Below are 14,009 nucleotides of genomic sequence, written 5' to 3' on the forward strand. Positions count from 1 at the left end.
ACCCATCAGTGGTATCAGAGCCTAGGATTGTTTTCTGTATACTTGATGCAAAACTGCTTAAAAAATTGAAAATTTTGCACTCTGATGACTGGACTCACCGAGTTCATGGGGAGGACTCACCGAGTCCATGAACATATTCATCCTACTCGATGAGTAGAATGATGCACTCGACGAGTAGGAGCGTGCTGGGCAGTTTTTCGAGTTTTGTTGCTGGAAATGGATTAAAATCATTATCCCAAACTGTTTTGGACTTGTAAAAAAATTGTTTTTCAAAGTGGTAATGATTATGTTAACCCATTTTAATTGACTATTATCAATTTTCAAGTTTTATATGTGTTAATATGATTTCATGAAATTTGTTGATATTAATATTTGTTCTTATGAGTTTTAGAAGATCATAGGAATTGTGTGTAACCTACATGCTTGTTTAATTCATGATCTAATGTTAATGATGGTGTCCATAATTTTTCCTCAAGTCATGGATAACCAAAACTCACTTCTTTAAAAGTTGTCATTAAAGAACAGTAGGTTTCATAAAATGAAGAGTCTTCAACTTTATGAACCATTAAAACTCATAAGTTACAAATTTGAAGAGTGTTGAAATAGTTTCAAAACTTGCCCTCCAGTTTTGGAATTTGTAAAGTCTTACACTTTAATTCCAAATTAATATTTTTTAAAAGTTAAAAAAAAATTCAAACTTCATGGACTTCATTAAATTAATTAAAGTGTTTAATTAAAAGAGTTAATAATTCCATAAAGACATGGTTTAAGTTTAATTAAATTAAGAGTATAGTTTAATTAATAGATTAAACCACCAAGTATTTTAAATGTTTAAAATACACCCTTATACTATTATTATAATTTTAATTATATAGATATGTATAAGAATATCATGAAAATGGCGTATCATCATCATCTTAGTTCCGAGAGAGTTTGAAACAACTACGATTGCCAGTCGGATTTTGAAGTCATATTTGCAAATTTAGTTATTATACTTATCAAAGTGGGAGACTGTTGGACTTGTGCACAAGTGTGTACTTTCTCTCATTTTGAAGTCATAACTTTATTTTGGTATGTACTTGACCCGAGCCGGCATGGTCCATTTGGGTTGCATGCAATTGCAATACTTGGATAAACAAAATGTGAGAAAGTACACTTGTGATTATTAATATATTATAAGTTCTAATATATTGATAATAGTATTATTTAATTAGTATTGATGAAGTATTAATCTAGTATTAATTTGGCGATCAAAGTGAGACTAATTAAATATATAGGGTTGATTATGACAATCATCAATTCTTTTATGGCGGATTAATAATCCATGGTTTATGGGTTTGGTTATAACCATACGGAGCTCCATGGGAGTTACAAACCCATGGGTCATGAGAAACGAAGAGTCATGACAATTAGGGTTTACATTTGTAACTCCTAATTATGACACACTATAAAAGAAACCCTATAGCATGCAAAATCGACACTAGTGTATTCATAAGAGGGCATAACCGAATTTTGAGGCTAAGTGACATTCTCTCAAGTTAATCCAAGTTTGTAGTGCTGTGTGAAGCATTTGAGGCACAACATTTGGGGTGCTAGGCTCACAAAGTCTTGAAGGAATCCAAGTAACAACAAGGTATGTATTTCTACTAGTTTTATGTTTAATATATTCCCCATGCCATGCTAGTTAGGAAATAACCTTGAAAAAGAAATTTGCATGTATATAGAGAAAACATAGATTCAAGGTTATTAGGGTTGCATGTACACTTAGGAAGTGTTAGAATGCTCAAAACCCATCAGTGGTATCAGAGCCTAGGATTGTTTTCTGTATACTTGATGCAAAACTGCTTAAAAAATTGAAAATTTTGCACTCTGATGACTGGACTCACCGAGTTCATGGGGAGGACTCACCGAGTCCATGAACATATTCATCCTACTCGATGAGTAGAATGATGCACTCGACGAGTAGGAGCGTGCTGGGCAGTTTTTCGAGTTTTGTTGCTGGAAATGGATTAAAATCATTATCCCAAACTGTTTTGGACTTGTAAAAAAATTGTTTTTCAAAGTGGTAATGATTATGTTAACCCATTTTAATTGACTATTATCAATTTTCAAGTTTTATATGTGTTAATATGATTTCATGAAATTTGTTGATATTAATATTTGTTCTTATGAGTTTTAGAAGATCATAGGAATTGTGTGTAACCTACATGCTTGTTTAATTCATGATCTAATGTTAATGATGGTGTCCATAATTTTTCCTCAAGTCATGGATAACCAAAACTCACTTCTTTAAAAGTTGTCATTAAAGAACAGTAGGTTTCATAAAATGAAGAGTCTTCAACTTTATGAACCATTAAAACTCATAAGTTACAAATTTGAAGAGTGTTGAAATAGTTTCAAAACTTGCCCTCCAGTTTTGGAATTTGTAAAGTCTTACACTTTAATTCCAAATTAATATTTTTTAAAAGTTAAAAAAAAATTCAAACTTCATGGACTTCATTAAATTAATTAAAGTGTTTAATTAAAAGAGTTAATAATTCCATAAAGACATGGTTTAAGTTTAATTAAATTAAGAGTATAGTTTAATTAATAGATTAAACCACCAAGTATTTTAAATGTTTAAAATACACCCTTATACTATTATTATAATTTTAATTATATAGATATGTATAAGAATATCATGAAAATGGCGTATCATCATCATCTTAGTTCCGAGAGAGTTTGAAACAACTACGATTGCCAGTCGGATTTTGAAGTCATATTTGCAAATTTAGTTATTATACTTATCAAAGTGGGAGACTGTTGGACTTGTGCACAAGTGTGTACTTTCTCTCATTTTGAAGTCATAACTTTATTTTGGTATGTACTTGACCCGAGCCGGCATGGTCCATTTGGGTTGCATGCAATTGCAATACTTGGATAAACAAAATGTGAGAAAGTACACTTGTGATTATTAATATATTATAAGTTCTAATATATTGATAATAGTATTATTTAATTAGTATTGATGAAGTATTAATCTAGTATTAATTTGGCGATCAAAGTGAGACTAATTAAATATATAGGGTTGATTATGACAATCATCAATTCTTTTATGGCGGATTAATAATCCATGGTTTATGGGTTTGGTTATAACCATACGGAGCTCCATGGGAGTTACAAACCCATGGGTCATGAGAAACGAAGAGTCATGACAATTAGGGTTTACATTTGTAACTCCTAATTATGACACACTATAAAAGAAACCCTATAGCATGCAAAATCGACACTAGTGTATTCATAAGAGGGCATAACCGAATTTTGAGGCTAAGTGACATTCTCTCAAGTTAATCCAAGTTTGTAGTGCTGTGTGAAGCATTTGAGGCACAACATTTGGGGTGCTAGGCTCACAAAGTCTTGAAGGAATCCAAGTAACAACAAGGTATGTATTTCTACTAGTTTTATGTTTAATATATTCCCCATGCCATGCTAGTTAGGAAATAACCTTGAAAAAGAAATTTGCATGTACATAGAGAAAACATAGATTCAAGGTTATTAGGGTTGCATGTACACTTAGGAAGTGTTAGAATGCTCAAAACCCATCAGTGGTATCAGAGCCTAGGATTGTTTTCTGTATACTTGATGCAAAACTGCTTAAAAAATTGAAAATTCTGCACTCTGATGACTGGACTCTCCGAGTTCATGGGGAGGACTCGCCGAGTCCACGAACATATTCATCCTACTCGACGAGTAGAATGATGCACTCGACGAGTAGGAGCGTGCTGGGCAGTTTTTCGAGTTTTGTTGCTGGAAATGGATTAAAATCATTATCCCAAACTGTTTCGGACTTGTAAAAAAATTGTTTTTCAAAGTGGTAATGATTATGTTAACCCATTTTAAATGACTATTATCAATTTTCAAGTTTTATATGTGTTAATATGATTTCATGAAATTTGTTGATATTAATATTTGTTCTTATGAGTTTTAGAAGATCATAGGAATTGTGTGTAACCTACATGCTTGTTTAATTCATGATCTAATGTTAATTATGGTGTCCATAACTTGTCCTCAAGTCATGGATAACCAAAACTCACTTCTTTAAAAGCTGTCATTAAAGAATAGTAGGTTTCATAAAATGAAGAGTCTTCGACTTTATGAACCATTAAAACTCATAAGTTACAAATTTGAAGAGTCTTGAAATAGTTTCAAAACTTGCCCTCATGTTTTGGAATTTGTAAAGTCTTACACTTTAATTCCAAATTAATATTTTTTTAAAGTTCAAAAAAAAAAATCAAACTTCATGGACTTCATTAAATTAATTAAAGTGTTTAATTAAAAGAGTTAATAATTCTATAAAGACATGGTATAAGTTTAATTAAATTATGAGTATAGTTTAATCAATAGATTAAACCACCAAGTATCTTAAATGTTTAAAATACACCCTTATACTATTATTATAATTTTAATTATATAGATATGTATAAGAATATGTCATTTTTACCGTTACTAGGCCTCATTCACGAAGCCGGTCTATAAGGGCGGTATAAGGTTTTTGCCTATAAAATGGTGACTTAATGGGTGTCCACTCTCACCCGCCGCTTCCTTGATCGGTGGAGGGTCGTTAGCCGAACGGGTAGGATGCGACTTTAAATACTCATTAAAAGTATAATGAATTATATAGTAACTATACATTATAAATTCCCAATATTAGTTACTTTAGGAAAATGTGAAATTGGTGCTAGCCCATAAAATTACACTTTGTACCTTACCAAGTCGTTACTGGAGCGTGTGTGGTTAACCGACACACTAACATGGACTAGTAAGAGTGGCAAAGGGTAACTTGACTTTATTATAGATCAGTGGAGCATGCGTGGTTAACCGGCACATCGATTAGGTAATATTGTTAAGGGTACCAAGTTAATTTGTATGGTTATTCACACCTTGTTTGTGATCCTCGGCATCCCAGTCACAAACTTGAGAGGGAACAATCAAGATTCAAACATGCCATTGAAAAGTTCAATGTATCTCAAAAGATCTAGGAGTTTCAAAACCAATAAAACTTAATAATAAAATATTTCGTTTTTCATGGTAGAAATTGGTAAATCGTCATTTACCTACCTTTAACTATTTTATAATTTGGATTACGGCATCCCTTTTCCAGTTATAAATAGATTATTGGGTCCTAGCCTTAATATTTCATATTGGGTGTTATATTAAGGACTTTAAATCAACTAACTTGAATTTCTCCCATTATAGATGTCTAGTTTAGACAACTATGGTCTTCCTAAATCTTTAGGAAGAAGCTTCCTAATGAAGATGATATCCCGAATGGCAATCAAGGTGAAAGATCAATCCCTTTGTTGTGCATTAGTGGGACTGAAAATCATACTTCACTTCCTTCACCTACTCCAATAAATCTCCCTATCCCATAAGTTTCAAGACATGATAAGTTCTAAGTCACTCACTCCCTATTAGCATCCATAGTCTATATGTGCTTAGGTATTGGAGATTAAGTCACATATTGACAAGCCGGGAGAGTCGGGTGTCGAAGTCTCAAAGTAGCTGGTTGTTGGCTTGGTCACTCCCTGATGACAGATCACGAAATGACCCTTAATGATCTTTACCTATTTGCTTCATGATGCTGAATCGGCAATGATTTGGAGCATTGGTAAAGCAAAAATTTATTGGAAGATCAACTTCCCAAACTTCCATGGACATTGACAATGGTAACATTGGAAGTCCAGAAAACCTTTCTCTTCCCAATTGAAAGGGATTGGCCATAGTCAACTCGGTTGACCAAATGGTAATGAGAAAGGCTAAGTCTGTGATAGTCCCGTGTACCGTTTCCAAAGAGTCCATATGTTTCTATTGCCAAAGGAAGCGCATTGGTTGCAAAGCTGCCAAATTTACCTAAAAGTCCATAAGGATAGTAAAGTCAAATGTTTGTCTCTGCTTTAGGTAAAGTCCATTATCTAACTTTATTAAGTTTCCATTCTGAGATTCTTATTGCATGATGTGACTAGGTCACACGTTGATGTTTAAGAATCAAAGAAGAGTGAATAAACTTAAAGGAAGTCTATGTTGATTCTGATCGTGAAGATGGATTTCGATCGCATGGTTCGGTGATCAGAATTTTGAGTTGTTACTTAAGAGTTAGATATATTGCTTAGGAATAGATAACAACAAGTTTTCCGTATGGATTGGAAGGACAATTTTTCCGCAAAGTTATAAAATAAAAGAAAATGGTTTTTATTTTATTTATTTTAAGTATCCTTACAATGGCATTTGTGAACAGGGTTGTTGCTTATATGTTTCCATTGATAAGAAATATGGGTAAATGGATTTGATTCTGTCATTAGTGGTGATGTCATAATTTACCAAATAAGGAAAGATTCTCATCACCCAAGTTTCAGTTGGATAGAAACTTGGAATCATGCAAGTTGTATTGTGTGATGTATAAGAATTTTCATCTTTGGGAAATTAAGACTAATTCTTTGTTCACATTTGCATATGAATCAAGCGAAGGACTAAAGGATCGGGTACATTAAGTTGTGCACTAGTCAGGTCCACCACAGAGGTAGATAAGATTATTCGTTATGATTTAGTAAAGTTTAGTAAATATGGTTATGCTTACAAGTTTAAGTAACCTGATCTAGAGGGGACGACCTCCAATTCACCATTCTAATTCCAAGGTATGTAGATGGCATAAAACTCAGTCACAAGGTAATATAATACCCCAACACATATACTTATTGATATCAATACAACAACATAACAATAATATCAAGGATAATAGTTAACAGGAAGGTAAAAGATACATACCCCCATCATTCAGTGTTGCTCGAATCCTTGTCGAAATCAACCGGAATACTCGGCTTCGATCCATGGGCACCCTTGCCCGACCCTGATGTCCGCTGGTGGTTGTCGAAGTCGTAGGGCAGGAGTTGGCACGTGCCCTGCTGTATACAAACTCGGACAGTGGGCCTTCTTGTGGCCCCTCTGACTACAACGAAAACATATCGAATCAAGCCACTGAGCGATGGTAATAATACAATCTCTGCTAAAATGCCCAATGTGGCCGTACTTGGAACATCCAGCATCGCCACTACTACTACGCCTGCACGCACCCACGTGCGTCCTTCCATACTTCCTGCATCGACTATGGCTCTAATAGTCCCTCGATCTCGAATCCGACCCCTTGGTCCTCTTTCCGGAACCTGTGGCTACCTGAGTCTCATCTGTTTTCCTATTCCTTACCGACTCCCTGCCCGACTCTCATTCATGCGTTACCTCGTCAACCTCATACATCGTCTGAACAACCGCTGTCCGATCTCGGAGCTTCGCGGTCAACCTACCAGTGATCTGCCCAATGATGTTGGGTAACTCCTCAAAAATGACTTGTGAAACCTCATTAACTACCCAACCATACAAGGGTCTCTCCTGGAGACAGGGTGCCCCGCTCACCCCTGACCTTGAATGTAGCACCTGGTTCCTGGTACTTAAAAAATTTATCTAAGTAATTGTCATTTTAGCCTTGGACTCGGCGAGTTGTAGGTCCGACTCCCCGAGTAGGGACGCGGTCCGGGGGCACGCTTATGTTGGCGACTCGGCAAGTCCATATCCTGGACTCGGCGAGTCATCGCTATTTGATGAAACCCTAATTCCAAGGGTTTGCCCCCTATTTAAGCTAGTTTGTACGACCCAAGCTCGCCCCCATTCACCCTCAAAGCCCTATATCTCGCCCAAGCTTTGTTTCCTTGTGATTTTGAAGCATTTGGTGTGTCCTCTTGAAGTTTTGGAGTGGGAAGAAGAGTAGATCAAGAAGAAGAAGAGGAGGTCAAGCATCTTTAAGCTATCTCAGTGTGTTCCCTAAGGTATAACTCGTTTCCCCCCCCCCCCCTTGTTTTCATGCTTATCGTCCCTTATAGCTCCATTAAAGTCCTTCTTGAACCATTTCCAAGCTTCGGTAGGTTAGAGGGTTCGTAATAAGCTGATTAACCTTTAGATCTAGGCATGGTTGAGCTCCAGGAGCTCAGATCTACTGTCTTTTTGGAACCATATTACAAGAAAGCCCTAGATCTACCCTTTTGGTGCATTTTGGACCCTAAAACTCTCATGGTTGCCTATTTACACGTAAAGTTGGAAACTTTACGTATAAATCAAGCCCCAGGATCACGAATCTATGTATGGCATGAGCTGGATTTGAGCAGAATCGACCATATAGTAATTGCATGGTAACGACTCGGCTATTCGTTCATCGGACTAGGCGAGTCGAGACGCGAGTCCCCGAGTTTTCCCCCTTTTCGTTATGGCGAGTAGTATAGTGAGTCCGGGGTGGACTCGGTGAGTTGGAAGCCGAACTCATCCATGAAGGAACTCGGCGAGTCAATGCCCTGACTCAGCGAGTTCAAGACAATCTTCTTAGATCAAGAGCAGACTCAACGAGTTGTTCATACAACTCGGCGAGTCACAGCGTAGAGTGTTCTTCGGAGGAAGGCGAACTCGGTGAGTTGTTCATACAACTCGGCGAGTAGGGTGCATGACTATTAAGACTTGGGAATAGAGAAAGGGACTCGGCGAGTCGGCAAGCCAACTCGGCGAGTCGGAAAGCCAACTCGGCGAGTCTGGTCAACTGGCAGTTGACTATGACTTAACTCATGACTTGTTAAGGGTAAATGGGCCATTTACCATGAGGGTGGTTAGCAGTATTTGACTAAGTGTTTGGTGGGAATTACAGCTGGAGGATTTTCGGAGCAGCAGCAGCAGTAGACAGACTATTCCCACACAGATCAGCAGCTACTATGAGGTGAGTTACCTTCCAGTTGCGGTGGGTCTAAGGCCACAATGCCAGCCCACCAGTAGGAGATGTATGTTAGATGATTGTCTTTGTGATATCATCTAGGTTTGCTACTACCTGATATGTTATATGCTAGCATGATATGTTATATGTGATAGTAGTAGAGTTCGTTTGTTAGGACCGAAGGGTAGTCAGAAACCCCAGATACATCTGACAGTATGTGATTATATGTTTGCATGCTGGCTTGTTATGTTATATGCGATAGAGGTAGTAGGAGGGGACCAATCCCCGAGTTCGGTTGCTAGGACCGAAGGGTAGTTTAGGCACCCCAGATATGTCTGATAATATGTTATGTTATGATATATGTTGTTGGGTATATGGTGTTGTGTCTTGGGCTCGTCTCTTAGCCCTATTTTGTATCCGGTATGGGCCTGTCCATCCGTGATTTGTTAGGGTTTGTGTATTAATAGATGCTTTCATGCATCTTTTCAAAGCGGTGGTATATTGTTTTTACGTCTGATTTTGGAAGACATCTTTTGTAACCCTAAAATCCTCTACAGCGGAAGTTCTTAATCGAGCTCTGCTGAGGATTGAGTATTCTAATCATTCGACTCATTCAGATCCATACTTGTGTTTTATTTCATTGTTTTACATTCATTATCTACCTGTTACAAAGATCTAATCGATCAAAGAGTTTATAAATCTCATCAATTGGTATCAGAGTAGGAGGCTGTGTAATTCATACAAATATCTTCTGTGAAAGAAGTTATTAGGGTTTATTCCGCATTAACTGATATTTATTGAGCCGTCACTCCATAATTGACGTATCTCATTACTTATTTGTTTTGCCCTAATATTATATATTACAAGTCTGATCTTTCAAACAGGTTAAACGATCAAGCATGGATGATTCTCAGTCTAATCCTATCAACATCTCAAACAGTATTGGATCAACAACAAAGATTCCTATTCTTTACGCTCAAGATTATGAAGTTTGGGCACATCAGTTTGAAGACTACGTCATCGGATCTGAAGACAATGGGTATCTTGTATGGGAACCTATTGTGTCAGGACCATTCACTCACTCAGGAACATCCAGAATTATTAAAACTAAGAAAGAGTATAATGATTTGTTAAAAGATGTTAAAGATGTGGCACAAGACGAAAAGGAAAAGTTTCAGTGCAACATTAAAGCTTTGAGACTGATCCGATTCGCTCTTCAATCTGATACATTTAGATTGGTAAGTTCCTGCAGTGCCGCTAAAGAAATCTGGGATAGGCTGCGAGAGCAATATTCCACAGATGAAGACTTGGAGCATTCTATTCAGACCTTGCTTTTGTCTGAGTTTGGTGAATTTAAGCAGAATTCTGATGAAACTGTTACTCAGACGTTCAATCGCTTCAATCATCTTCTTAGCAAGATGATCAAACACGATATAGAAAGGAAGCTGATTGAACAGAAAGTCACCTTTTTTAATGGCTTAAGATCTGAATTGAGATATGTTGTGTCTACAGTCAAAGCTCACGAGCAGTTCAAGTCTTATTCGCTGGCAAAGCTGGTGGGAATTTTGAAATCCCAAGAAAAGTTTGTCATGCAAAAGAAGAATGTAGTCTCAAGTTTGGGATCCTTGGCCCTCCTATCCAAAAGAAAAAATGTGGTATAAGATGAAGATCTGGACCTAGAAGACTATGATCTTACCTCTAAAGATTATGCAATGATGGTGTCTAATCCAAAGAGATTTATCAAGAAGAGATTCCCTACTAATAAGAACCGAAACTGGCAGGGACGCTATAGTTCTGAAAAGGTTAGGGAAGAGCCAAAGATAGAGGAACCAGAGAAAGAGGCGAAAGTTGAAGGTGATTCAGGTGTGAGTTGCTACTACTGTGGAGGAAAGAACCACTATGCCAAAGACTGTGTTCTAAAGAAAATAACAGAGAAGGATGAGGAAAAAGATGAAGAGGCCTTGTTGATGAAAAAGTTGGAAGAGATCAAGAGAAAGAAAGCTACTGCTAACCCTTCAATGAATGCTTTAATTGTGCAGGGTTCGGCAGCGTATGATGAGTTCGGTAGCGTGCAGGTCTGGTCATCCGACTCGGAGGATTATGAAGTCAGGAAACCATCTCATGGAGAGGCATACGTTGCAAGAGGTGAAGAAAGCGGTGGGAAGTGTTTGATGGTGACAGATGTATCTCAAATGAGGGGATACAATACGGATGGTGGGAATGAAGACTCCAAGGAGCGAGAGGATCTATGCTTCACAACAAAACCTCTCAGCGTGCAGATCAATGAGCTAGATGAATTGATCAAGAAGGTACAATTTGTTTTTGTTTCATTTAAAGTCCCACAAAATTCGTATGAAAAAGAATTAAAAAGCTTAAATTCAAGAATCTTAAATCTAGATAGTAGCTTAACTCAAACACGAATCACCAATTCTAACCTAACTGACCAAATAAGCAGGGTGTCTTCCAAGAGTGAAGAACGGAGGATGTGGATAGAGCTGAAGGAGTCGGAGCTGATTAAATCCAAAGATGAAAACATTTATTTGCAAAGAGACAATTTAAAAATTTTGAAACACAGAAATGTTTTTTTGTTTAATTGCTAAATGTCTTTATGCTAACATCACTCAACTTCATCTGAACTGTGAAATAGGGCAGAAAATTCATCGCATGATTTTGCCCTTCCTTGAGTTTAAGGAAGATGAAATCGATGCTGAAGCATATAATTGCGAAAGTGTTGTATCATCTGATGATGTGAATCCCACTTACATGTACGGTCTGGACAAAATAGAATCTTTTATAAAGTCCAAGGACCATAAGGACATGCTGAAAAATATTTTGGATGAAAACGATAGGCTGAAACTAAGGACCGAAACCATACAAAAGTTTGACTCATTGAATGCCAATTTATGTTCGGAAAATAAAATTGATGTTAAAAATGCATCCGAACTTAATGAGGATGATGATATGAGTGTAATTTCTGTAGAAGATGAAGTCGATTGTTCCGAGTTTGTAAAAAGCGAACACAAAAACCACAAAAATCTTATTTCCGAAAATTCTGTGGAGTTCGCTCGTCTGTCACAAAATAAGTCCCCGATTCTTAAGGAAAAGGCTGTTGTGTACCAGAAGGTGAGAACAACACCAAATCAGGTATATAAAGTCAAAGGAGTATCCGAACATCAAACAGCCGAACTCACTACCATTGTAAACAAAGATAACGTAGATGGTTGCGATGAGTTCTTCTAGTCTGCTCCTATCGATAATGCCGATGAAACAGTTGGTTTATCAGAGCGAACGTCCTGGAAAACAAAAGGAAGATATGTACCAGAGCCGCTAAACAAGCCTGATAACTTTGATGTGCCAAGTACCAGTGGCACTAAAGAAAATCCTGTAGAAGAAGTCACCTCCACAAACAAAACCTCATCTATAACAAGCGAACTTGTTGTTCAAAAGCCAAAACAAAAGGCGAATATTCACAGGCAACCTAGATAGGTGAAAAATCAAAAGCATCAGAGGAATCTGAGATACAAGAAGAATCTCTCAGAGTGAAAACAATACTGGGGATCTCAAAATGCTCATTTTTCTGATCATGACAGGAAGTCAGAGAAAAGGGAAGTCAAACCGTAAGAAAGTATTAACAACCGAAAGCATAGGTTCAGTTCAGAGCATACCAGCTACCGAAAACATAGGTTCGGTTCAGAGCACACCAGCTACCGACACCATAGGTTCGGTTCAGAGCACACCAGCTACCGAAAGCATCGGTTCGGTTCAGAGCACACAAGCTACCGAAAGCATAGCTTCGGTTCCGAGAGCAAAAGTTACCAAGGTTCAAGGTTCGGTCACACTCATGACCACAAACAAAAGGGTCACCTAGAATCTCAAGTCAAGAAAACTTCTCAATCTAAATTCTCTCATTCTAATTCTTCTCAACCCCATTCTAAATCCAATTCTATTCAAACTCAAAATCCAAAATCTTCAACAGATTTGAAAGGAAAATTGTCACACCCCAAAAACACGAACGGCGGAAACGTTCAGGGGTGGAGGACGTCATGTACAGTATCACAACAGTGTAATATAATAAACAAGCAACAACATCATCCATTGCATTATAAGTCAAGTTTTAATACATGTGTGTTTCTTTCATTGAAGTAAGACACCAAAAATATACAATCAAAATAAAAGACGAGACTTGTCTGCTCTTCTTCTCAAAAACTTGACCTCCGTACCTGTCTACTGATGACCTGAGAATACAAGTTATTTTGAAAGCGAGTATCAGCTTTAAAGCTGGTGAATTCATAAGTATATAAGTTTCATTGCCTTGTTTGTGAAAATCTGTTATAAAGGCCATGTAAATCGTTAAATGAAAATGTTGCTGTACGTATGAAAACACTAGAAAAACCCTTATTTTCTATAAGTATGAAATGTAGTCTTCTACCAAGATCCGAATGTTTTGTAATGACTAGGTAGTCTTCTACCAAGACCCGAATGTTTTGTAAGTAGTATGATAGCTTTTCCTTTCTATTGACTAGTACTAGAGTACTTAGTCTAACTCCTCATTTATGTGAAAGTATCACAAAATAAAGTAAATAGGAAAAGTATAATCATGTAAGTGTTAATCCTGGGTGACCAGGATTACCACGACATCGCCGAAGCGAAAGGTATACCCGATGAACATCCGAAGATTGTCCACTCACCCTCTGTAACAGCAACAGGGTGGAGGGAGGGTTAATCCCATAAAAACGTTAACCTAATGATGATCCGAAGATTCTCATCTCATCTCCTGTTGCAACAGGAGATGGAGGAATGGTTACTTCCGTAACTGATTCCTAATATAAGTAATACCCAAAGGCATCCATAGATGTTCATCACCCACTGTTGCTAACAGATGGGTTCCGGAATGGTTAGTCTCGTACGTATATCCCGAGGTACTGTGGGATAGAGGCCCATCTAGGTATCCCGAGGTACTGGGGATAGGGTCCTGTCTAGATATCCCGAGGTACTAGGGATATGCAGGAAGATTTAAACAGAAAGTACTAATAAATCATCCTCGCAATTCGAGATACAAGTATTCATGTTAATGTACATAATTAAGTGTATCTACGTAAAGGTACTCATGTAATGCGTTCATGTACGCGTATTCATGTATCATGTAAGTATATGTAAACGTACTCATGTATCATGTAATCAAATGTAAAGGTACTCATGTATCAGGTAATGTACTGGTATAGAATCATGA

The sequence above is a fragment of the Lactuca saligna genome, chromosome 8 (assembly GCF_052625555.1).
Source record: "Lactuca saligna cultivar CGN05327 chromosome 8, ASM5262555v1, whole genome shotgun sequence".
Lineage (NCBI taxonomy): Eukaryota > Viridiplantae > Streptophyta > Magnoliopsida > Asterales > Asteraceae > Lactuca > Lactuca saligna.